At 37.5% G+C, this 23,401-nt stretch overlaps 1 long non-coding RNA gene across 1 annotated transcript in view; it reads right to left on the bottom strand.

Moving 5' to 3' along the window:
* Positions 1 to 944: 944 nt before the first annotated feature.
* LOC311430659 overlaps positions 945 to 23,401 on the bottom strand; it is a 63,225-nt gene continuing 40,768 nt past the window's right edge. The window contains exons 2-3 of the long non-coding RNA XR_014688927.1: positions 5,509 to 5,606; positions 945 to 1,905 (exon numbers count right to left, since the gene is read on the bottom strand). This is a non-coding gene — a long non-coding RNA (uncharacterized lncRNA). The remainder of the gene's footprint in view (positions 1,906 to 5,508; positions 5,607 to 23,401) is intronic.

Genomic DNA, 23,401 nt, shown 5'->3' on the forward strand with positions numbered 1-23,401 from the left:
AACTTTTACTTTGTTATACATTACATCTCTCTTTTCCAGGAACCGTAGCCACTATGATTTGTCCTTAACAGGGAAATATGCAAGTAAACTGGGAACAGGCACTAGAAAAATTAATTGCTACAAGAAATTAAGTCTCATCTGAATGGGGATGGAATAGAAAATGGTTACATCAGCATAATTTTTATTTTTTTCTTTAATCTAATACTTGTAAAATTATATTAAATCTGTGTTAGGTGACAGAAAAAGCTCTAAGTACCAGAAGCACAACATGCATTGAAATGTACCAGGTCTGCAACCTCTAATGATTTGAATCTTTTTATTATAGACAACTGCTTTGTCAGATTATAGATGCAATTCATGCATTTTGTTTGAGAAATGCAATCTGAAGTCAAAACATTTTATTTCCTAACATTTGAGTGATCAGTTTTTCTAAGATGTGAAATGACTGCACACAATGCATGCAGGTCTGTGCATGATGGTCCTTCTTTGGATGCATTCCACTGCATGAATTCTGTAGGCACACAATTATCTCAATTACATGAACATGTGAAGAAAGATAAAGAGTAACTTCTCTGCAGAAAAAAAATTAAAAAAATCTCATGTGGAAGAAAACAGTCATTCAGTCATTCACCAGGTAGTGCCAGGGTTTCTGAGATTTAAAAACAAGGCCACTGACTAGTGAATATTTTATTTACTGGTTGTTGAATACATACATAAAAAAAGTTTTTACTTCCCACTCTCATGTTAACTGTCACACTTATGAGCACTTATGAGACACTTATGACACTTATGACACTTATGAGACACTTATGACACTTATGAGCAATATATAACCAGTATCTATTGTTACTTCTCTGATGTTACCTTTCTGTTCAGCTTCTTAGGTTTCATAAGTTGATACAGAACAGAAACCTAATATTAGAAGCTAAAGAACTTGCTGATTTTTTTTTTATTTATTTTTTTTTCTCATTATATTGTAAGTTTGGTAGGCATATGTAAGAAATCTCAGGCACCTTGTTTGGATTTTGTTTTCTGGTTACTCAAAAGGTCTGAGAGAGAGAGTCTGTACAACAGAATGGACACATTAAACAGGTCAGATAGAAGGACAAATGTTTCTGTTTATACTAAAGCTACTATTTAAATTACTTGTGCAGCCTTCTCTTAAGAAGACTTTTATCAGAAAAATACAAATCAAGGAACCCTAAAAGCACAAAATATTTGTTTCTTTAGTTTTCTGCTATTAAAAACAAACAAATAAACAAATAAAAAACACCACAACAAAACAGCAAACAGATTCTCTGACATTTCTGTATTTCTGTGTTTAAATTAAAATTTAGCTGACATTTACTAAAGCAAATTTTTAACAATGCATAAAATTTGTTCTGAGGTTTGATTGAATCAAATAAAGTCTTCTGTATTTCCTGTCCAGATGAAATACCCTCTTGAGAACAGGAAGCAAATCTGAAGTACATTTTAAAACAACATAATATAAAAGTTCACTAAAAAGTTCAGATACATTATTTTTAGTATTAAAAAACACAGAGTTATTTTTGACCATCATGTCTTTTGTTCACATCAGATGAGCTGTTTTTTTATCCTTTATTGCTGGTTTGTTGTCAAGAAAAATGACAATAAATTTGAACTTTCAGTAGATGGCAGTCTTATTCATTCTAAATTTCAGCAGTATATATGGTTTGGCAGTAGACATATATATGAAGATGGGTTTTATTCTTGCACAAATGCCAGTAGCAACCCAAGAAGAGTGTAAGAATGTGCTATTGAGCAATATGCTGAACTGGCAATTATATGACCTGGGTCCTCGCTTTAGTTCTACCACCTTACCTGACATATAACTGCGAGCTTAATCATATGGGCTTCATTCACTAATGGGCTTCTTTCAATTATCTAAAATGAAACAAATTTTAAGTATCATTAGCAATTAGAGACATATGCATAAACTCATACCCTAGGCTCCTCTTGTCAAAAAAATGAGCACTTGTAGAGTGTGTCTGAATCAGACTACGTGCTCTAAAAGTGAATAACTTCTAATTTCACTATAAAATCAAACTAAACAGAGATATTTAATTTTTAAATAGTTAAATTGAATGAACTTAACTTCATCTGTTACTTGTCACTTGCCTATGTTACTTGTCACATGCTGTGTATACAACACCTATTTTAATTGTTTTTTGAATTTTGGTTGGGCCTCTGAAAACTGCTCTCTGGGACATGTTTTAGTCTGGAAAGGTGCACCATTTCCTCTGGAGTAATTTGAAGTCAGCAACCTACTGTAGAACTACAGAGAATGAATGGCAGGGATGGCCATTTTAGGGAGAAAAAAGAAATAAAGTTTGAGGTTACTAAAATAACCAGAAACAACTCAATAGAAATGTTTATCTCAACATCGTAAATTTAAGTTATACTGCTCAAAAAGTAAAACATTCTTTTTTTTTTTTTTTTTTTTTTAAGCATGGATTTAGCTAAATGCCAACAATTGGTTCACAATATCCCTAAAATATTTATGTTTCAGAAGTGAGCTAGCAATTTTTATCCATAGGAAATACACCTTTGAGGAAACACAAATCTATTCCCACAAGTACAAAGGACAGGCAAAAGTTTTGTTGTAACTTAAACATTTTTATTTTCAAGAATGTCAGTAATTTAGTTCCCATGTTAATTAAGATCTAGTTCTCTTGAATTTTAAACATCCTAGATGTTTTTTTGACGTGTTCACTATATTGAAAAGATCTAAACAGATTCACCAAGTGCCTTCATGTCCAACCTTATTATTTTAGAGAAAGTCATTGGTAAATGGAAAGTCATTGCAATGTAGATCAACAAGTGAAAAACTTCAAGATATCAAAATGAAAATTTTAAATTATACTATTCCTATGGTTTACTGAATTTACCTTCATCATGTGGTGACTGTTCTTCTTTCAGATGATCACAGTCTTAATACAAATATAATCTATGATAGTATGAGATATACACAGAAATTGATTTTATAAAGGACTCAAAGTAGCATCCATTACACATCATACAAGAATATGCAGGAATTGGCTCTGTAGGTTCAATCCTTACCCCTCTGTCTTGGGGTAAGCTGGAATATTTTTGACTGAATAATAGTCACTGAACTTGTGTGTATCTTCTTGCTCTGAAAACAAGCATCTGATGCATTCCCTGGAACCTTATAAGCTTAATGCAGTCAAGTAAAATTTCCATGTGGATGTGCAGCTGAAAATAACGATTATCTTCAAACAGGTTTGATTCAGATTCTATTGATGTATGATACCACTAAGCAAGCTACATTGTTTGGTAGTGCAGACATCAGTATTTTGATACTGGATCAAAGGCATCTAAATTTGGAAAGAACAATTAAAATTAACAGAATTTAAAATAAAAAAGTAGACATCAGTAAACATTGAGTAGTACTTAAGTGTAGAGCACTTATTTCTATCATTAACTAATTGTTAAACTTAGGAGAATATAGATATACCAGTCAGTAAACAATGAGAATGGTCTGTTTCATTAAATTCTACTGTTGCTCATCTGAAATTCTTATCAAACAGTCATTGATTTAAACAAACAAATAAACAACAAAACTTCTATTATTAATATAACACTAACTTCATATAAATTTGAGAAAATACATGCTATTTTCATTGGATCATTTTATTTACACTGTCACTTAAACAAAATTGCAGTGGGTTAGAAAAAAAAATATGTGGTAAACACTTAAAAGATTCTCTGGCTCCAAAAAGTGATCTCTTGGTAAGGTTGAGGTGATCTCAACAGTTAAGGTTTTCAATGGTGCAACATACTGAAGAAGAATAAAAAAAAAATAATCATGGTGTTATTTTTGAAGCAGTAAGTTTTTCTTTGGAAAATGCAGTATCAGGCACAAAGGTGTTATCTGTCTGTCTTTTTATGGAGAAAAGTGTTTAAAACTGAAGGGCCTTAAGGATATAAACCAAGCAACAAGGATTAAAAGGATAATCTGTTACATTTCTGAAATAAAGTAGATAGACAAGATCGACAGTAGAAGAGCATACTGAATAACGTTGTTCCTTAATCCTTTTAGACATTTATCCCTAAAGTTTGTATCTTATAATTCTACATAATTTGCCACCGAGCACTTTCCTGAGTACAAATGCTTGCAGACAGTATACGTGCAAAAGTGTGATAAATACCTGACGCTGCATTAGTGAATCAGAACACTTTGAGAAAGGAAGGACATTTTCTGAGATGATTTTAGAGATGCTACAGTGATTCAAAAATATATTAAATTACCTATAGGAAAAATACAACATAAGTCAAATGCACCATCACTGAAATAAAAAAGGTCTGATATGATTGTCTAGGTAAAAATGAAGAAAGAAAGCTGTAACTTCATCATTTCCAAAATAAATAAATAAATAAACAGCTCCTGGCTCTACCTCTGTCACTTTTGACCACTCTAATGGCTTTTTGTTTTTATAAACTTATCCTTGGCTTGAATCTTCATCTCCAAAAAATAATAATAAAAATAAATAAATAAATAAATAAATAACAGTTTATATCCTATATACCCGGGCTTTTCAACTTTCCATGACAGTATTTATTTCTGGTAAAACCAATATGTCTCTAGTAAGATGAAATATGATTTAAAAGTAGACCTAGAATCTATGTGATTTTAGTTAATCCTTTTATAAACAATATAGCTTGCCTTAGGTCAAGTAGCAACGTGCTTAATACTAAACTCCAATACCCATTTCAGCAGACAGCTTTTTGACAGAACAATTTATTAACTTAAGGGAACCTCAAATCTAATCCAACCTTTTGTTCAACCTCCAGGAATATTACAGAAGTGCCTCTAGTACATCATGCAAACGTTGTATGGCCTACTTTGTTCTCCCTTTTACACAGCTCCAGATCAGATGACCTTTTCTTTTACCTTAAAGCGCATATTCAATTTCTTTTCTCAATACTGTTTTTACAAGTCAATTTACCATTATGATCTGCCTACCTTTGTTTTTGCCCAAGATGAAGTCACTGACAAGTGATTATAGCTTATGTGTTTCCTTATCTACATTATAACAAAGTGAATATAGACATAGTCTAAAAAAATCATTTTTGTAGGTATTTGATGACTGAAAGTAAACTCAGCACAAGCCATTTCTACCTACAGTTCAGAAAAGTGTGAAGGCAATGAAATTAAATACTTTGGAAAAGCTATAAAGAGACAGAGCCTTGTAATTGAGTAAAGTAGTTTGCCATAAGAACATTAGTGCAGACTGACACTGGTTTTTAGTTCAGTAAAAGACATTCTAATCAAACTTATTATCAAACTTAAGCGTTATTTAGAGATATTATAGAAAGAAAGATAATGATATGGTTCATTGAGATGCATCATCAAAAGATTTCAATATGATTTTAAAGCTAGTTAACAATTGACACATGCTATCATTGCAAATATTTCAAAGCAAAAGCCCAATTAGTACTGCAAAAGCCCAGTAAATAAAATCATACCCTCAGTTGTTTTTGTTCCTTGCTCTGATATGGAATTGTATCCAGTTTTGATTATGACATTTTGATCACCAATTTTTGTCCCAAATGTATTTTCTTTCCTGAAAGGAAAACAAAAACAAAAACAAAACACAACAAAAACAAACAAACAAAAAACAAAAACAACAAAAAAACCACCAATTAATCACTTAATCACCTCTGAAACTTACACAAAGTATTTCTTTCCAACAAGGCTTTACCTATTCTTGAGCATGATTTCAGTGTTTATGAGCTGTGATTCTGAAACCAAACGGAATTTTATTTCATGGAGACTCTATAAAACACCAATGACCCAACTACTTCTCTTGACTGTCACTCTTGATGTAAAAACTCATTTATTTCAAAACAACGACAACAACAACAATTGAAAGACTATGAGTGAAGTTTTAAAAATATGATGCCAGAAAAGAAACAATACTTTAGTATGTTATCTGCATAGCTTACATTTCCACAGGCTTTGCCAAAGACACTATAATAAATCAGGTTAAACTAAGAACAGAAATTCTGTTCATATTACCAATTTATTTTGAATATACACTTAAAAAAAGAAACAAACAAACAAAAACAACTAAACAAGACAAAACAAACAAATAAACAACAACAACAACAACAAAAAAAGCAACAAGCTAATTTAAGACACTACATTGATAAAAATAGCTGCTTATGTATTGTTTAGAGTAGATAAACATGTATCTGATGGCTCAAGGCTTCTCAGAATCACCCTTACTAAGTAAATTTTCCACAGCATTAAACAAACTTCTTCATAACAATTTAAAATGAAAAAATTCTTTTGTTACAAAACTCCAGTGGAACTCTACAATAAAATTCAAGGTAGAAATAAGTTCTGTCTGAAACACGACTCTTTGATATTTTTACAACATTAAGCTAAGAAGACAGATTTTCACCTGAATTTGGAAGCTGGTCATTGGAAAGTTGTTGCACAGTTGAGTTAATAAACATTCATTCTGATACTAGTTTCAGTCAGAGAAGCCCTACTTCTATATATTAAATAAAATGTTAAAATAAAGTCTATATATTAAATAAAGTGTTTGAAAAGAAAAAAAAAATCATAGAATTATACCATAGAATGGCTTGAGTTGGAAGGGGCCTTAGAGTTCCATCCCATTGCCACAGGCAAGGATGACGCCCACTAGATGAGGTTACCGAAGGCCTCCTCCAACCTGGTCTTGAACGCCTCCAGGAATGGGGCATCCAAAGCCTCTCTGAGCAACATGTTCCAGTGCCTCACCACCCTCGGAGTGAAGAATGAGGTCACCCCAAAGCCTTCTCTTCTTCAGGATGAACATGCCCAAGTCTCTCAGCCTTTCTTCATAGGAGAGGTGTTCAGTTTCCTCCCCTCCCCCTCCCCCTCCCCCTCCCCCTCCCCCTCCCCCTCCCCCTCTCCCTCTCCCTCTCCTTCTCTTTCTGTTTCAAGGAGACCTTAAAAACACAAATCACCTATTTTTAAATCTGTACTCTTTATGGGTCCATATGTAGACCCATAAAGACTCCGATGACAAACAGTACCTCATCATCATTCATCACAATTAGCAGCTGACCAGGGAAACCTGCAGATTCATGTCTGCAAATGTTGCTAAACTACTTCCTGGAATTAAAACTTGTTCTCCAAGATATATGTATTGTCAATGATCTCAGAGAATGAAATGTTGGGAAAGATCTAAGACATGTTACCAACTATAATTGGAAAATATATAGTTATATACCTATCTTCAAAAAGTTTTAATAGTGACTTGTTTAAAGAGGTCCAAAAAAGCTCACATAGTATTATAAATTTGGAAATCTTTATTCTGCTTCTTAGAAGAGAAACTTCTAAGTTCAACATGGTTGACTCATGATTACTACAAAAGTCTGTATGCGAGCTGAAAGCGTTCACATTATTAAAGTCTTCTGCCACATAGTTTAGCTTAATTTTCAGTAATTTATTAACTACTCCTGAAAAATGAGATGGCTGTAGTCGCACTACAAATATTTCACTAATAAAACCTTATAAGATTTAAAAGACTATGCAACTTACTAGGAGAAACAAAACAAAACAATAATGCTATGCAAAATCATTTATTTATTTACTTCATAGCAAATCAATCATCTTAAATAAGAACACTTGAATTAGTTTCTATGGGTTTCTTAAATCTGTGGTAGATTTCATGTGAAAAGAACACGCTCACATGAGATACGCTGCTTTGAATTATATAGGAAAAAAATGCATTGATCTCATGAGCTAAGATTTTTATTGTGCTTTTGCTAAAGTAAGCTGTAGCTTACTAATAAAATAGAATTACACCTAAGTTGAACACTAATGTGCTAATAATAAGATTTTTGTCTTTTGTCTCTCACCAATCACGTCTCTGTTTTCCTTTCCATAGTTTCCAGGAAGATCTGCTCTATGATCTTGTCAGGCACAGAGGTGAGAAACTACCTTGTAGTTCACCAGATTTTCTTTTCCCCCTTTTCAAAATGAGAGATATGTTTGTCCTTTTCCAGACATTGGGAGTTGGAGTTAGACTGGTGAAGTCACTCCCTGCCATGCCTGAGAGAAAGACTCCGGGGTGACACACCCGAAATAGTGATAAAGCCCTGCCCTGTAACTGTTGGGCAGAGAGAAGGGACCTGAGAAATGGAGAGGAATGGAAACAGGTCCTTGCTCAATGTCACAGGTGAGCTCCCTTCCTACCCATCCCACCTCCCGAGGTTCACTTACACAATAGGCTTGAGGCTCTGGAGCTCAAGGGGTAGGGTGATGAGGATGTGGGGCAAAATCCACACAGGAAGCTGTCTAAAGCAAAGAAGTTGACTCCATGCTTCAAGACTTCCTCCACCAAGAAGGAAAGAAGGATAATGGTCATAGGTGACTACCTTGTAAGGGAAACAGAGGGTCCCATATGTTGGCCAGACCCTACCCATAGGGAAGTCTGCTGCTTACCTGGGGCCTGTGTCATGAATATCACCAGGAAACTTCCTAACCTTGTTTGCCCCTCTGATTATAACCCTTTTGTGATAATTCAGGCTGGTAGCAAAGAAATTGCTGAGAGAAGACTGAAGGTTATCAAAAGGGACTTCAGGGGATTGGGACAGTTACTGGATGGAGTGGGTGCACAGGTGGTGTTTCCCTCTATCCCTTCAGTCATGGGGAGGGATACTGAGTGGACCTGGAAGGCCAAGAGGATAAATACATGGCTGAGAGTCTGGTGCCATTGCAGGAATGTTGGGGATTTTAATCATGGGGATGTTTACTCAGCATATGGCATGTTGGTTGCAGATGGGTCCCACCTGTCTCAAAGGGAGAAATGGACTCTAGCCCAGGAGCTGGAAGGGTTCATTGAGAGGGCTTTAAATGAGTTATGAAGGGGGATGGGGAGGAAATGAGGCTCAGTAGAGTTGTGCCTGGGGGAGCAGTCCCAGGGTTGGGGGTGAGGGCAATGGCGCAACTGAAGTGTATCTACACCAATGAATGCAGCATGGGCAACAAAAAGGAAGAGCAGGAAACCATTGAGCAACAGGCAAACTACGACCTACTTGCCATCACTAAAATATGGTGGGATGACTCCCATGACTGGAGTGCTGCAATGGATGGCTATGAGATCTTCAGAAAGATCTGGAAACTAAGGAGGAGTGGGCAGCATGGCTCTCTATATTAAAGAGTGTTTCAATGTTGTTGAGATCGGGGTTGGGCATGATAAGATAGAGTCCCTGTGGATAAGGATTGGAGGGATGGCCAACAAGGTGGACACCCTGGTGAGAGTCTGTTATAGACTGCCAAACCAGGATGAAGAGATGGATGAGACATTCTATAAGCAGCTGGCAGAAGTTGTGTAATCACCAGCGCTTGTTCTCATGGGGGAGTTTAACTTCTCTGACATGCTGGAAAAAAAAAAAAATACAGCCTGAAGGAAGCAGTCTAGAGGGTTCCTGAAGTATGAAGTATGTGGAAGACAGCTTCCTGACTCAGCTGGTTAGTAAGCTTACAAGATGGGGTGCCCTGCTAGACCTGCTGTTCACAAACTGAGAAGGACTGGTGAGAGATGTGGTGGTTGGGAACTGTCTTGGGCAGAGTGTAAAACCGCATCCTTGGAGTTTCAGAGTGCTGACTTTGAATTGTTCAGAACACTGACAAGGAGGGTCCCTTGGGGGTCATTCCTGAAGGGCAGAGGGGTCTAGGAACGCTGAATGCTCCTCAAGAAGGAAGTCTTAAAGGTGCAGGAGCAGTCTGTTCCCATGTGCAATAAGATGAGCCATCAGGGAACACCAGCATGACTGAACAGGGAACTTTTGCTCAGTGTCCAGGAGGAAAAGAGAGTTTACATCTGGTGAAAGAAGGGGTAGGCAACTTGGAGGGTACAAGGAAGTTGCCAGCAGGTGCAGAGATAAAATCAGGAAGGCCAAAGCCCACTGTGAGCTCAACCTGACCACATTGGTTAAGGATAACAAAAAATGTTTTTAGAAATATATTAATGGCAAGAGGAGGGCCAAGAAGAATCTCCATTCTTTACTGGATGCAAGGGGGAAACATGACTACTGAGGATAAGTAAAAGGCTGAGGTTCTTAATGCCTTATTTACTTCTGTCTTCAGTAGTCAGACCACTTATCTTCGGGGTACTCAGACTCCTGACCTGGAAGTCTGGGACAAAGAGCAGAAGAAACACCCCACAGTTCAGGTGGAAAGAGTTAGAGGCCATCTGCTCCACCTGGACTGCCACAAGTCCAGGGGGCTAGATGGGATCCACACGAGGGTGCTGAGGGCGTTGGCGGTTGTGATTGCTGACTTTCCACTTTCCATCATCTATCAGTAGTCATGGTCATCTGGAGAGGTCCCAGATGACTGGAGACTTGCTAATGTGACACCCATCTATAAGAAGGGTCATAAGGAGGGCCTGGGGAACTACAGACCTGTCAGCTTGACCTTGGTGCCAGGAAAGGTGATGGAACAGGTCATCTTGAATGCAATCATGCAGCATATGCAGGACAAACAGAGGATCAGGCCCAGTCAGCATGGGTTCATGTCCGACCAATCTCATCTCCTTCTATGTCCGGGTGACCCACCTGGTGAATGAGGGAAAGGCTGTTGACGTAGTGTACCTAGACTTCAGCATGGTCTTTGACACAGTCTCCCATAGTGTTCTCTTGGAGAAGCTGACAGTCTGTGTCTTGGACAGGTACAGTCCTTGCTGAGGTAAAAACTGGCTGGATGGCTGAGCCCAGAGAATAGTGTTGAACATAGTGAAATCATAAGTGGTCTTCCCCAGGGGTAGGTGTTGGGGCCCATCCTCTTTAATATCTTGTTTTGGATGAGGGAATTGAGTACACCCTCAGTAAGTTTGCAAAAGACACAAAGTTGGAGGGGAGTGTTGATCTGCCAGAAGACAAGAAGGCCCTGCAAGGGATCTGTACAGGATGGGTGGATGAGCAGAGGCCAATGGGATGAGGCTGAACATGGCTAAGTGGAGGTTCCTGCACTTTGGCCATGAAAACCCTATGTAGAGCTACAGGCCTGGGGAAGAGTGGCTCGAAAGCTGTGCAGAGGAAAAAGATCTGGGGGTGCTGATTGATGTTCCCCTGAATATGAATGAGCAGTGTGTCCAGGTGGCCAAGAATCCTGGCATGTATCAGGAATAGTGTAGTCAGCAGGACCAGGGAGGTGATTGTCCCCTTGTATTCTGCTCTGGTGAGGCCACACCTCGAGTACTGTGTTCAGTTTTGGGCTCTTCATTATAAGAAAGACATTAAAGCCCTAGGGTGTCTGAGAAGGGCTATGAAGCTGGTGAAGGGCCTGGAGCACAAGTCCTGTGAAGAATGGCTGAGGAAACTGGGGTTGTTTAGTCTGGAGAAGAGGACACTCAGGGAAGACCTTATTGGTCTCTACAACTGCCTGAAAGGAAGTTGTGGGGAGCTGGAGGTCAGCCTCTTCTCACAGATAAGTAGTGATAGGACAAGAGGGAATGGCCTCAAGTTGTGCCAGGGGAGGTTTACTCTGGAAATTAGTAGACATTTATTCTCAGAAAGAGTAGTCAGGCATTGGAACGGGTTGCCCAGGGAAGTGGTGGAGTCACTGTCCCGGGGAGTGTTTTAGTAAACATGGACTTGGTGCTTAGGAACATGGTTCAGTGGGTGACATTGGTAGTAGAGTGATGGTTGGGCCTGATGATCTTTGAGGTCTTTTCCAACCTCAATAATTCTGTGAACTTCATTCAGCAGTTCCCTTAGGACCTGCAGATGCCTCTCATCACATCCCACAGACTTGTTCACATTCAGGTTCTCTAGGCAGACACAGGGGAAGACAGAGATTCTTAATCACAGGAACACTGAATACAAAGACACCAAGCATTCAAGTTGTTAAATATTAGCCAGCTTTAAGTTGTTTTCAACATTTGGATAAAACAATGAATCACATATAAAAGCTTGAATCACAGAACCTTAAAGTCGTAGGCTATGAGCTATGTGACATATACTTACTCAAGCTAAAACCTTCTAGCAGATTAACCGTGAAGGTATTTTCATTTAGATAAGATGTTTTGAACAGTACATTTCAAACACTAATAAGTTGGAACTAATGAATAAATCACACAATGTTTCACTGAGACCAGGTCAGACTACCAAAGACATTATAAATTTTAGTAAAGTAAAACTAGCATGAAATATACAGTTGCCAGATACAATCTCAACTAATAGCTGTTTTGGAAGAAAATAATTGCAGTCTCATAGTCTTTCATCTTCCAAGTCTTTGGGGGGCAGGTGGGGTGTAATCATGTGAGGGAGAGAGGGGGTTATTACGGTAATGTCCTTCAAACTATGAGTGTTACTTAAGACAGTTACAAATATATACATTCCAATAAATATACACTTTACAACCATTTCCCACATAAAATGATTTCTGGAGTCAGCTCTATAGTGCCTGTAAAAACTGTGAGCTAAGATGAAATTAGCAGTGTGGAATCATCTCAGGAAAATTTAGAAATACTTCATTGTTGCCAATAACTTTAATTTGATTTCTTTGATATACAGTGAAAATATTGAGCTTACTTAAGGTCTTTTCTTTTAAGTAGAAAAGCATACAACACAGAATAAATTGCATAATCTTAGTTTAAGTTACAATAATGCTGAAAACATTTAAGCTGAGAATGCACATGAAAAATGTTTTTATGTTTCACACAGACATTAAAATAAGAATGGTTTCTTTATAGGCTACATTTTTTTAGTACAATAAATGTTTGGGATTGTTCTCTGACACTGAGGTTAGCTTGAATACATTGACTTACACTCATGCCATTACATTCATTTACCCTGTGAATTCACTGACTTGTCCTATCTCCCAAATAATTCAAGAACTCTTTGGGAAAGTTATAACTGATCAGGATAAAAAGGAGGCAGAGTATAGTCAAACAAATGTGTACAATAGAGAAAGAAGGGAAAAAAAATAAATCTTCCATTATTGTAAATATATACAGAAGACATGTTTCAAAACAATAGACATTAGAGAATGTCTATTATATACTGAATGTCTATTATATACATATACTGTAGTAAGTTTGTTTCAGTGCTTTAGGTAACAATATCTACCCAGAGAAGTACACAATCTACTGTTGTGAAAATTATTTTCCTGTTATTAAGACATATCTGTGAGATTATTTTATTTCTAAAAGGTTCTCCATATACTGAGTGGGATACTTAAATTTTATGTTGAGCTTTATCAAATAAGGTTCCCTTCTCAACCTGCAGTATATATGGCTCTGCCCAGAGTCTACACTAAGACAGAGTGGGAAGGGAAGGGAAGGGAAGGGAAGGGAAGGGAAGGGAAGGGAAGGGAAGGGAAGGGAAGGGAAGGGAAGGGAAGGGAAGGGAAGGGAAGGGAAGGGAAGGGAAGGGAAGGGAAGGGAAGGGAAGGGAAGGGAAGGGAAGGGAAGGGAAGGGAAGGGAAGGGAAGGGAAGGGAAGGGAAGGGAAGGGAAGGGAAGGGAAGGGACTACAACTGGATTTAAGAAGGAGTCCATGTTTACTTTTACTTTTTCCTCATCAACTCCATCATCAGTGATACCTGAAGTTAAAAATATCTTCTGATTGTCCATTAGTCCCACTATATCTAGTAAGAAGGAAAAAAAAATCAAGATAAAGCATGTCTAGTAGATATCATCAACAGGATGTTTCATCATATGTCCTAGATAACTTATTCCATGCCCCGCTGTTTATTTAGAATGATCTCACTGTCTAAATAGTATATTAAAGTAATATGATTTAATTACTTTATAGCTTTTATATATTTATTCATTCATGTATGTACTTTTACTTTTATTAATTTCGTTATAAAAGGAGCTACAACTATTTTCATGGTGGTTTTTTAGTTCCAGTTGACTTTCTTCAGACTGCATCAGACCTGTGCACAAGTAAATGAATATCTTCTTTTCTTGCAGCTAAAGCAAGCCTACTGCAGCAAAAATAGCTAGATTAATTGGTAATGAGTTTAATTCCTTTAATCCCAATTCTCAGACCTAGATATATTATCATTAATATTTATTTATCTAAACAGATTGGCTTTAGGGCTTTTCATATCCAGGGTAGTGCTTCTGTTTCCTTGTTATGATATTGTCAGAGAACACACCTGAATTCTCCTACAGCAGTCCTGCTACCTATCCAGACTAAAAAGCCAAAATTTGTTTATCACAGAGAATTCTTTACAAAATTTTTTAAAATATTGTTTTAATTTTTGTACAAAGAACAAAGTAAAAATGGAAATATAATATTCCAGAGATATAACATGAAAACAATAACCTCAAAATTAGAGATTTTCTTGTAAAATGTACTCCAGTCTTAGTTTTGAAATTAGTTGAGACTGAGCTTCTCAGAGGAATATTCTTCAGAGCAGACTTTGTCAAGATTTTTAGTTAATACATTTTCCTCTGCTGGTTAATACATTGAACATTTTTAGCTCAAACACAGGTAATTAAGATAATTAGTATCATGCTTATGATCTGATAACTCAGAGGTAATGCAAGAAGCTAGCATGAGTAATGAAAGGGCAAGCAGTAATAACCTAATGATGACATTTATTATCTACACCATCATCCCATATACTGAAAATTTCAAAAGCCACTTTGCTGACAGATTTGTCCTGGCCTATATTCCTTCTTTTGCTGCCCTGATGTAAGCTATATGTTAATGGAAGTGAATAGCAACATGGTGTGGTTAATCCAGAGAAATCCATGAGCAGACATACAAAAAGGTTTTGAAACAGATAATTTCAGAACATCTCATTTTTACCAGTAACTATTTTGCCAGAAGAAACTTTATAGCCTTGAGTTAGCACAGTGCTGCTGAGAGCACAAGCATCCCTATGTTATCAGTCATAAGAATTATTTCCTTGGAAATGGATTCACTACTTCCAAACACATAGAAGTTCACCTCCAGTTCTATTTCAATCTACTGTTCAAAACAAAGTCTGAAATTGAGATTCCAGTTGTCTCCACAGACAATTGACAGAATAAATAAATAAATAAAAATTGAGCCTTTAAACATTGAGATCTTGAAGTCACAAATACACAGCAGACAAATGGTTGTTGAAAATACAAAATACATCATAGAATCATAGAATCATAGAATATCCTGAGTTGGAAGGGACCCTTAAGGATCATCAAGTCCAACTCTTGACACCGCACAGGTCTACACAAAAGTTCAGACCATGTGACTAAGTGCACAGTCCAATCTCTTCTTAAATTCAGACAGGCTCGGTGCAGTGACCACTTCCCTGGGGAGCCTGTTCCAGTGTGCAACCACCCTCTCTGTGAAGAACCCCCTCCTGATGTCAAGCCTAAATTTCCCCTGCCTCAGCTTAACCCCGTTCCCGCGGGTCCTGTCACTGGTGTTAATGGAGAAAAGGTCTCCTGCCTCTCGACACCCCCTTACGAGGAAGTTGTAGACTGTGATGAGGTCTCCCCTCAGCCTCCTCTTCTCCAGGCTGAACAGGCCCAGTGACCTCAGCCGTTCTTCGTACGTCTTCCCCTCCAGGCCTTTCACCATCTTCGTAGCCCTCCTCTGGACACTTTCCAACAGTTTCATGTCCTTTTTATACTGTGGTGCCCAGAACTGCACACAGTACTCAAGGTGAGGCCGCACCAGCGCAGAGTAGAGCGGGACAATCACCTCCCTTGACCTACTAGTGATGCCGTGCCTGATGCACCCCAGGACACGGTTGGCCCTCCTGGCTGCCAGGGCACACTGCTGGCTCATATTCAACTTGCTGTCTACCACGACCCCCAGATCCCTCTCTTCTAGGCTGCTCTCCAGCGTCTCATCGCCCAGTCTGTACGTGCAGCCAGGGTTTCCCCATCCCAGGTGCAGGACCCGGCACTTGCTCTTATTGAACTTCATGCGGTTGGTGATCGCCCAGCTCTCCAACCTATCCAGATCCCTCTGCAAGGCCTTTCCACCCTCATTCGAGTCCACAACTCCTCCAAGTTTGGTGTCATCAGCAAACTTGCTCAAAATACCTTCTATTCCTACATCCAGATCGTTTATAAAAATATTGAAAAGTACCGGCCCTAAAATGGAGCCTTGAGGGACCCCACTGGTGACCGCCCGCCAGCCTGACGCAGCCCCATTTACCATAACCCTTTGGGCCCTGCCCGTTAGCCAATTGCTCACCCATCGTATGATGTTTTTATTTAGCTGTATGGTGGACATTTTGTCCAGTAGGATCCTATGGGAAACCGTGTCAAAACCCTTGCTGAAGTCCAAAAAAATCACACCAGCTGGTTTCCCTTGGTCCACCATACGGGTGATCTTATCATAAAAGGAAATCAGGTTAGTTAGGCAGGACCTACCCTTCACAAATCCATGCTGGCTGGGACCAATGACTGCTTTGTCCCCCAGGTGCGCCTCAGTAAGTTCGAGAACCATCTTCTCCATGATTTTACCAGGCACTGACGTGAGACTGACAGGCCTGTAATTGCTAGGGTCTTCTTTCTGACCCTTCTTGAAAATCGGCACAACATTTGCCAGCTTCCAGTCTACTGGGACCTCTCCAAATTCCCAGGATCGTTGAAAAATAATTGAGAGAGGTTCCGTGATGACGTCCGCCAGCTCTTTCAGCACCCGGGGATGAATCCCATCTGGACCCATGGACTTGTAGGGATCCAGGTGGAGTAGCAAATCCCGCACACGTTCAGGGTCAGTTGGGAGTTTGTCATCCCCACCGTCCCGGTCCTCCAGCTCAGGGCACCCCGGGTCCCGAAGCCCATCATCGGCATTGAAGACAGAGGCAAAGAAGGCGTTAAGCGTCTCTGCTTTGCCTATGTCATTGTCTGTGAGGAGACCTTCCCTATCAAGGAGCGGCCCTATGTATTCTTTAGTTCTCTTTTTTCCGTTCACATATCTAAAAAAACCCTTTTTATTTTCTCTCACAGACACAGCCAGCTTCAACTCTAGGTGTGCTTTGGCCACTCGAACTTTCTCCCTACAAACACGAACAGCATCCCTGTATTCTTTCCATGACACCTGGCCTTCCTTCCAGAAGCGAAACACTCTCTGTTTCCACCTAATCTCCATTAGAATGTTCCTGGTCAGCCACGCCGGCCTCCTGCCCCGCCTGCCTGACTTGCGATATTTAGGAATTGCCTGATCTTGTGCTTCTAGGCGGCATCTCTTAAAGAATGACCAGCACTGGTGGACATCGAGGCCTTCAAGAGCAGTTTCCCAGGGGACCTTACTGACTAGTTCCCTGAGCAGCCTGAAGTCCGCTTTCCCCATATCTAGGGATGAGGTTTTGGTGGCACTTTTCCTTCTGTCACCGTAAATTTTGAACTCAACCACTTCATGGTCGCTATGACCAAGGCGGCCACCAATCACCACATCTCCCACCAGACCCTCTCTGTTTTCTAGCAACAGGTCTAGGAGGGCACCTTTCCTAGTTGGCTCCGTTAGCACCTGTACCAAGAAGTTATCATCTAGGTGCTTCATGAACCTCCTGGACTTGCTCGTGTCAGCCGTGTGGCACTCCCAGTTAACGTCCGGCAAGTTGAAGTCCCCCATAAGGACAAGGGGAGTTAATCTCGAGGCCTCTCTTAGTTCTGTAAAGAATAATTTATCAGTTTTGCTAAACAAATTCTTGAGGTAAAAATCTGTACTGAAGTATATGTATCATATGAACTGAATAGATCATAGTTCAGTAAACTATGTCATATATCATATGAAGCACGAGGCCTTTTAGACAGGACCACCATCTCCATTTTACTAGTGAAACCACTCAAGCACAAAGGAAATGGAAGACTGTCACTGACAAAATGAGCCTTCTCTGAAAATAAATTCACAAGTATACTTACTATATGAACCTGTTTATGAAAAAGCAAAGAATAAAGAAAGAATAAAAGAAAGCAAAATACCAAAAGTCAGATATGGAAACTGCAACTCACTTTGCTGTAAGAAAGGAAATAGCAAATATTCAAATTTTCCAGAAGATATTTTTAAAGCATTTTCTAGTTTAAACTTCACTTTTTTTCTTTTTCTTTTTTTTTTTTTTTTTTCCTAATACATTTCAATTTCAGAGAATAAAATATGGAAAAATGTTTTATAGTTCTATAGAGCTGCAATTTATGCAATTATGATATTTATAAGCATAATTACAAAAAGGGAGCCATAAATGGGAAACTGAAAATTCAGAATTGGAAAACAAAATAAACAACCTTCAATAGGAGATTTAATTATAAAAACAGGACTATTAAAATAAGTCTAGTACTTATTTACTAGACTAGTACTTATCTAGTACTAAGTCTACTTATTATTACTATATAATTATTATATACTTATCTAGACTAGTCCACTACTAGATTAGTACATATTTACTAGTCTAGTACACTTTCTTACATTTTAAACAACAAAATAATTTCATTAATCCTACTGAGAAAAATAATTGAAGTTTATTGTCAGTGTTGCCCACATAATTAGAAAGGTTTAATCATATTTACTGCATAGTAAGACACGTAAAGATATTTGCAGGAAAGTAAGTCTTCACAACTTCAGAAAGACTGCCTATTAGAATAACTTCTCAAAAGTTATCAATTTTATAAAAATTAACATTTCATTGAAAAATATTAACAATCTATTAGAGGAAATAAGATTATTAGAAAATATTAGAAATAAGTTTTCCAAACAGTTTATTCTAAAGGATAATGTAAAGATTTTTGTTTCCATTTTCTTTTCTTAATAACTTGACTTAGCAATAACTTGTTAATTTCTCCTTGAATCATTTTTCAGTATTTTTGTTTTCATTGACTACTCAATTTTGGTCAACCATGCTCAAAATAAGAAATAAAGAATTCTCATTATAACATACATGGTTAAAAAAATAGGCACAGCTTTAGCAGTGTAGATCCTGTGTGAAAACATTATCTGTATGGGAAACTGGAAAGAATTAAAATTATGAAAGCAATTGAGAGCAATTATAAGAAAGTACAAAGTATGTGAGCATTATTTTGAAGTTCAGAAACAAAATATGTATGTTGATGTACATATTTTTATAAATCTTTGTAAATCAGAGTGCAAATGAAGCATATAAAGCATACAAAATAGATTATTCTTAATTTCAGCCTAAAAAAAACATTTCCAATTACGCTTGTTTCAAATAGTATTTTTAAAATAAAATTTCAACAAAAAATGCAACGCTGAAAGTGCTTTTATTTGAAAAAATCTTTTTGTTCCCTTAAAAGTTGCACTGTTTCCTGAAATTGTACTGGAAAACTTGAAAAGAAAACTAACTGCAGGATTGAGTTCTACATTTTGCTGGGCCAAATCTTGATCTTATGGAATGCTGAGCTTGCTGTCACTGATCCAACAAAATAATTAGGCCCAGAAATTACAACCATGGGTTAGCCTCAAGGATGAGAGGGATGTTTCATTGGATTCAGCTGGACAGTTACAGTGTTTGAGTCCAAAACTACTTGTTCTGCTGGAAAGAGTCCAGAGCACTTAGCATATTGTTAGATAGACACTTAAATGAGCCACAGATTGATCTTGTCCTCAGGTTTAGGGCTGTGCAACTCATTTATTAGCATAGGCTGAAGTGGTGGCAGATAATTACAGAGAAGTTACTGCAATGAACTCTGTACATTGCATGTGTGACAAGACACAAGGAGGAGCAGGATTCCCAAAGTCTGTTGGCAGAGACCTGGCATAGAGGTAGTTAGGCCAGAAAATGTCAGACCACACCCTTCTCAGTGAGAAAAGCACATCCATACAAAAGTATTTCAGCTGTGCTGAAAGAAGTATTAAGTACCATCTGTTGCTTACCTAGCAGAGAAAGTAAAGATTAAACAATTTCTTTCTTATGATTTTATATGTATCTTGTATTCAATTTCTCATTCTCTCTAAGAAATATACAGCATGTACATTCTCAATTGCTAACGATACTTTATTTATTTAATCAGGAAGTAGAGTAAGAATGACAGGGAATAATTAAAATAGCTCAGAATTTAAATGGTAAATGGACAAGCTAGTGATGAACTATATCTGATTCAGACTTCAAGAGTTTGCAAAGACATATATCATAGAATAGAATCATAGAGTGGCTTGGGTTGAAAGGGACCTTAAAGATTATCTAGTTCCAACTTCCCCACCATGGGCAGGGATGTTTTACAGAATAATTTTTTTTCATTACGTTCTATAGTTCTATTCACACTTCTTTGGGTATTTGAAAAGAATTGCATTTTTTCACATCTCTTCATTGATGCATTTTCTACTCTCGTAATTACTCTCAAGATCTTTTCTTGAGCTTCTGTGGTGGTTTTACTCAGGTGGGCAGCCGAGCTCCACCACAACCCCTCTCTCACTTCCCCTCTCCTCAAAGAGGAAGGGAGAGAAAATACAACACAGAGAACTCGAGGTTTGGGATGAGAAAGGTTTAATTAAAGGGGAAGGGAATGGGGAAAAAAAGAAACCACAGAAAGAGTAACTCTGCGTGGAAGCACAGAGAGAAGGGAAAAGAATATTCTCTACTTCCCATCAACGAGCGGTGTTTGGCCATGTCCTGGGAAACAGGGCCTCAAACGCGTAGTGGTTGTTCAGGAGGAACAGCCCCCTCCCCCACGAGAGCCCCCCCTTTTATTTCTGAGTGTGACATCAGGTGTTATGGAATATCCCTTTGGTTGGTTTAGGTCAGCTGCCCTGGCGATGTCCCCTCCCCATCACTTGCCCACCCCCAGCCTGCTGGCTCTTGGGGGCTTGGAAGGAGTCCTGATGCTGTGCCAGCACTATGCAGCAATAGACACAACCAGTGCTGTTCCAGCTATGAGTGCAGAGCACAGCACTGTGTGGGCTGCTGCAGGGAAAAGGTGACTCCAGCTCAGACAGACCCAACACAGCTTCTTTTAGTATTTCAAAATAACCTTTTCTTGAGATGGATTGAGCACTTCTTCAAATTGTGCTCCAGATAATGTAACATCACAGATAATCCCTCATACTTCGTAAGCATTCGTTTGGGTAGCTCTGTGTGGAACCAGGGGTTGGGCTTGATGATCCTTACGGGTCCCTTCCAACTCAGGATACGCTATGTTTCTATTATTTTATGATATTCATAAAAATACATAGGGACTAATAAAACAACTAGAAACACTCCTGCTGAAATCATTAATATAAGGACAAAATTTTAAAGGTATCCAAGTGTCAGGGACACACTAATTCTATGTGCTTTGATAAAATCACATCTTTTGATCCACAGTTTCTTTCCTGGTTAGACTATGCTGAACATTGTGACAAATGTAATCTATCTAGAAAAAAAACTTATTTCATAGAAAATAATGCAAAAAATGAGATATCAAAACTATTTGAAACAGGATACCAACACAAAATTTAAACAAATATGTATTTAAGATTTTTTTTTTTGTATTTATATTTTTATATTACATATATTTATTATGTTTTTAATAAAAGTAGAGGTCAAGGGAAAATGTTATTTGAACAAAAATGACACTTTGATTGAAATGTAGCACTAAAAATCTTGAGAGGTCCAGTATCCAAATAAAACAAAGAAGCAAGCAAACAAGCAAAGACACACACACACACACTTCACACAAATTTCTAAAATAGTCACTTAAGGCAAGCTGTTATTTTACTTATCTGGCTAAACATAGTATTTAACAGTGGAAGACCATAAATTTTAGAAATTATGAACATCACCAGATACAAACCGTACAAGTGAATCCAAATCCAAAATACAAATCCAAATCCAAATCCAAAAATGCTTATTAGTACTTACTTTAGTTTTAGCATGATTTTATAAAAATAAAAATGGACCACTAGGATGCAGATTTACTGTGCTGTTATGCATGAGGAAATAGAGAATTTTACGTGCTTTGATTCCTCAATCAAGGACTTATAAATCATCACACTGTAAATACTTAAAGTAGTAGTAGGGACAGTGGTAACAAGGAAAGGGGAAGGATCTAAAAAGTGTTAAGGTTGTTGTGTTTATGGCCATCTCATTAATTCTACTCAATATTATGCCTATGGTATAAGGCGTATGATGTTACTATGAATATTTTGTCCCTTCCACCTTTCAAGTTTTCTTCTCCCTTTACACAGAAGTTGAAGAATATCCTTCCTTACTTGCCTCTTTTTTTTTTTTTTTTTTTTTTGCCTTTATTTCTTTTTCCTTCTTTTCCTCCTTTTTCCATATCTTATTTGAGTATATTATCCATTATACAAGATTAACTAAATACGTTTTGACCTAAGCTATTCAACTGTCTTATGTATTTGTCTTTCAATATCCAACTGTATCTCATTACAGCACAAATTATTGGGTTTTACAAGCACAAAAGAGTGTTGAACCATTAGGTCAATGTTCCCACAGATGCAGAACATTAGGTTACTGTTTCAAAAAAACATTGCCTACCATTCGGTAGTCTCAGACAGTTGTGTGTACATAAATTGGTAACCAGTGTTTTACACGGTTTACAAAAGTAATCAAAATTGCTCATTCAGTCCATTTCCTGGCAACTACAGTGATTCAATAGTGGATTGTCATTAGTAGATTGTTCATTAGTAGTTTATCTATTCAAACAAAATATCACTACAAAATCTAATCCAGTTATGTTTTGAAATCCATGAAGTGTGCACAGTAGCTTTTTATTATTTTGGTAATATTTTTCTAAGAAATTCTTCACTGAGAAAAAGAAATTCAATGCTCAGAAGATGAAAAGAATAATCAAAAAAAAAAAAATCAGAAGCTCAGGTATTGTAAGACCTGTTGTGATATACGTTTTCTACAGGATTGTTCTATATTGTTTTTTTTTTTTTTTTTAAATATATCAAGATCTCTTTTCCCTTTCTCAAGTGATAGTTCAATTTCATATGTGATTCCAGTACTCTGTGTTCTATGACTACCCAAAACTATCCCTGTGCCCTCATACCTCCAATCTTCAAATAGTCAGGAAGTTATTATATATAATAATTATTAAGTTTGAGTGGGATGACTGTGGCTACTTCAAACATCCAGTTGAAAGTAAAAAAGTTCATATAATTGTATTCTGCATTTATGAAGTTCATAATATCAACATATATCTATGCATCTCAAAAACAAACAAATAAACATGGTCATAACATTTTATTTAAGATATTTTCTCCTTTCAGTGTACTCCATCTTACAAATGTATTATTCTCTAAATCTGTTTCTGGACATAGTTTCCTACTGTAGGCAAAGATACAAAAAAATGACTCAACCGACAAATCAGATTTTCCGTATACACTCTTACATAATGCAACAAAAATTGTTGAAGTTTTTAATCTCCAAATTTAAAACCTTGTTAATAGGATTTCATTTTAGATCTTTTCTGAATGTCATGTGACTAGAAGGATCTTCTAAAAGT

The sequence above is a fragment of the Aythya ferina genome (assembly GCF_964211825.1).
Source record: "Aythya ferina genome assembly, chromosome: 1".
NCBI classification, from domain to species: Eukaryota; Metazoa; Chordata; class Aves; order Anseriformes; family Anatidae; genus Aythya; species Aythya ferina.